General features: G+C 41.5%; 1 long non-coding RNA gene across 1 annotated transcript; it reads left to right on the plus strand.

The window, feature by feature from the left end:
* The first annotated feature begins 184 nt into the window (after window positions 1-184).
* Window positions 185-1,207, plus strand: LOC119293389. Its single transcript, XR_005143042.1, has 4 exons — window positions 185-502; window positions 656-716; window positions 877-1,007; window positions 1,172-1,207. It is a non-coding gene; the product is annotated as an uncharacterized LOC119293389 (long non-coding RNA).
* The last annotated feature ends 2,279 nt before the right edge of the window (window positions 1,208-3,486 follow it).

The raw sequence follows: 3,486 nt of genomic DNA on the forward strand, positions 1-3,486 counted from the left end.
GTGTGTGAGATTGTGTGTGGCTTGACTCTGTGTGTGTGAGATTGTGTGTGGCTTGATGGTGAATATGTGTGTGGCTTGACTCTATGTGTGTGGCTTGACTGTGTGTGTGTGGCTTGGCTGTGTGTGTGAGATTTTGTGTGGCTTGACTCTGTGTGTGTGAGATTGTGTGTGGCTTGATTGTGAATATGTGTGTGGCTTGACTCTGTGTGTGTGGCTTGACTGTGTGTGAATATTGCATTTTCTTGATGGTGTGGCTTGTATAACTTGTGTTCTATATGTCACGATTGATTGTTGTTTGTTGAATGTGAACAGACCTAACACTATTCTTTTTTCTGAACTTTTTTGTGATTATGTCTTATGTGGATATCACTCTTTTTTGTATTACTGCTGTCTCACGCTTTTCTAAGTATTTAAGGTGCAGACATGTGGATCTGGACATGTCACATTTGCTCTTTATTGTGTTGCTAAGGACACTGATGGGTTGGTTTTGCATACAACGCAGGTATATTTACGTTCTTTACACTTTACGATGTTGATGCCTGAAGTCCAAAAACGTTTATTTAGCCAAGTTTTGCTATTTCTGGCTACTTACTCTTTTAGATGTGTTGTATCCATAACTACCTATTGGCACCTGATATTTGTGCTCACAATGCAGTATGGACCAACAAAATGATCTCATTGCAAGGCGGACATATAGGCAACCAATGTCAAGAGAGGTACTCTTTTGATTGTTTTATTTTTATGGTTTGCTTAAATGCCTTTCCCTCTTTGTGCAAGACAAACAGGGAATGTTTACTAATTCAGAAACACACTGGTTAAATAAAGAGCTGATTGGTAAATATGAAGCTGATTTTGAATTCATACATAACATCTTAGGTGGCATAATCATCTGAATCCAGACATACAAAGAGATGCTTGGACTATTGAGAGGAGGAACATGCACTGATTAACGTCCATCGGGTACATGGGAATAAATTGGCAGAAAGAGCAAAAGTTCTTCTTAGAAGGTACTGCCAAACAACTTACATCTTATTGGGATAATGTATAGCCCCTGCCACTTCCTCATTCTTTCCTGGACATCATACCGTGTGCCAGACATCTGAACATTGCATGAATCGGGTACTTCTATTTGTGTAACTTCTATTTGTTCTCATGTTCTTCTCACCTATAGCTAAAGTCAAAGACGACGAACCAAGTGAATTAATGGAGTTGCAAGATACATAGAATCATCGGTAAGTTTCTATCCTTTCAAATGGCCAGAGTATGAATTTTGATCAGTTTGTCTGACTTGTTTTACACACATGAATAATTACTTATGCTGTTATGATCATAAACTGAGTTCCAAGTATTTTTGACTCATATGATGCTTATCACATCACAAGTCATCTAAATCTTCTTTTCTAATATGGCTGTTGGTGCTGCTCATGACGTAAGCTACTTTTCTTGCTTCAAGAATAATAGAAACATCATTTACATTGTGGTCACTCACATTTTAAGTTGCTCGTGTCATTTCAGGCTAGCCATCGGCTTGGGAGCGATAAGAGGCAACCACTGTTGTCAACTTGAAACGTATAATTTTTTAGGTATGAATGGCTTACCTTAGCCAGGATTTCTATAAGAATGTTGCTCATGTTATACATGCCTTGCTTTCTCTAGTAAGTAGAACAAGAAAAAAATTAACATTTCTTTTCTGTCCATAGGCCTACGAACTTGTGGGTAGTGATGAAGATAATCGCTTAATCAACCTCTAACCAGTTTCCTGTTTTCAGGAGCGAAGATCTGAATCACCGCCTCGAGAGAAATCAGTTTAGTCATCCATGTTCTGAAATTTATTTATAGCTTTCAGAGTTTACTTCGGTCTTGCATGTATTTGCTTTCTGTTTGTGCCCCTATCTATGTATGTTCCTTTTGTTGTGTGCAAGCGCTTCATTTTGTGTGTGTGACTGTCTGACTGTGTGTGGTTTGACTTTGTGACTATGTGTGTGACTCTATACGAATATTGCATTTGATTATGATGTGTGACTGTGTGTGTTTGACTGTGTGACTATTGCGCATTTGACTGTGATGTGTGACTATGTGTGTGTGTGACTCGGTGTTTGTGTGTGTGTGACTGTGTGTGGCTTGACTCTGTGTGTGGCTTGTATACTTTGCTAAATGATTGGTTGTTGTGGCCTAACACTGCCTTTGCCGGTCCCAAGCCCGGATGTGAAAATGTGGAGGGAGCTGCAGTTACCTCCTTTGTATTGTTTGCCTTAGAAGTGTGGATAGAAATTTGTGTGTGACGGCAAATATTGCATTTGACTGTGATGTGTGACTCTGTGTGTGTGTGACTGAATATTGTGCATTTGACTGTGATGTGTGACTGTGGATATTGTGCATTTGACTGTGTGTGACTGTGAATATTGCATTTTGACTGACTTTGTGTGTGTGTGTGTGTGTGGTTTGTGTGTGTGTGACTGTGTGTAGCTTGACTGTGTGTGTTGCTTGTATGCTTTGCTGAATGATTGGTTGTTGTGGCCCAACACTGCCTTTGCCGGTCCCAAGCCCGGATGTTAAAATATGGAGGGAGCTGCAGTTGCCTCCTTTGTATTGTTTGCCTTAGAAGTGTGGATAGAAATTTATGTTTTAGGTTATTGTCCTAATCGAATAGTGCATCTTAACATAATGTGGGATTCGAGCTTGAAATGCGCAGCCAACTCCGTCTCCGCCTTCATAAGTGGGTCAATCGTTAATACGACCTCTGTGGTTCGGTCGACCCGCTGTCCAACCTTGCTACCTCTCCGATCCAACCGGAGTTTGTGCAAAGCGCGTCTGGACTTCCCATGTCCGTCCCGCCCTCAATCTTCCTTTTTTTAGCTCTAATTTTCCCCCTTCTTTTCTTCCCTCACGCGACTCCTTCGGTTCTGCCCCCTGTCGATCCCCCCAATCTCACCTTCCGTACGCACAGCCAACTCCGCCTCCGCCTCCTTCGTGTGGCCAGCAGCGGCACACAGCACACATTTTTCGCTGAGATTGTTGCATGACAGGATCGACGGTGGCAGGCGGGTCTGCTGCCCCAACGACGGTATGGCCTGGCCTGAACCCTGCGGAGTGTGGGGCTCAGCGACGTCTTTTGCTTTCTGATTATTGATTGATTTGTTCCTCACAGTATTTTTTATGACATTTCATGATTTTTTTTCCAGTTTTGTAGCATAATGTGTGTTCCTCACAGGCTAGAAATGCAATTAACTCAATCTTGTGAATATGTAGTTTATAGGCAGGTGTGTACAGTTAGGCTCAAGTTTCATAGTGTAAAACTCTGATCTTGATATGCCAATTTTGTCATTTATGTTGCATGGCCGATTTGGCATCCAATCCAATGCATCCCATGCCTATCTTATTTATCTCAGTCATCAGAGCATCCAATCCAATGCATCCCATGCCTATCTTATTTATCTCAGTCATCAGAGCACCCATTTTTGTGATATATGTGTGTTTCGTTATGTC

The sequence above is a fragment of the Triticum dicoccoides genome, chromosome 4B, assembly GCF_002162155.2.
Source record: "Triticum dicoccoides isolate Atlit2015 ecotype Zavitan chromosome 4B, WEW_v2.0, whole genome shotgun sequence".
NCBI classification, from domain to species: Eukaryota; Viridiplantae; Streptophyta; class Magnoliopsida; order Poales; family Poaceae; genus Triticum; species Triticum dicoccoides.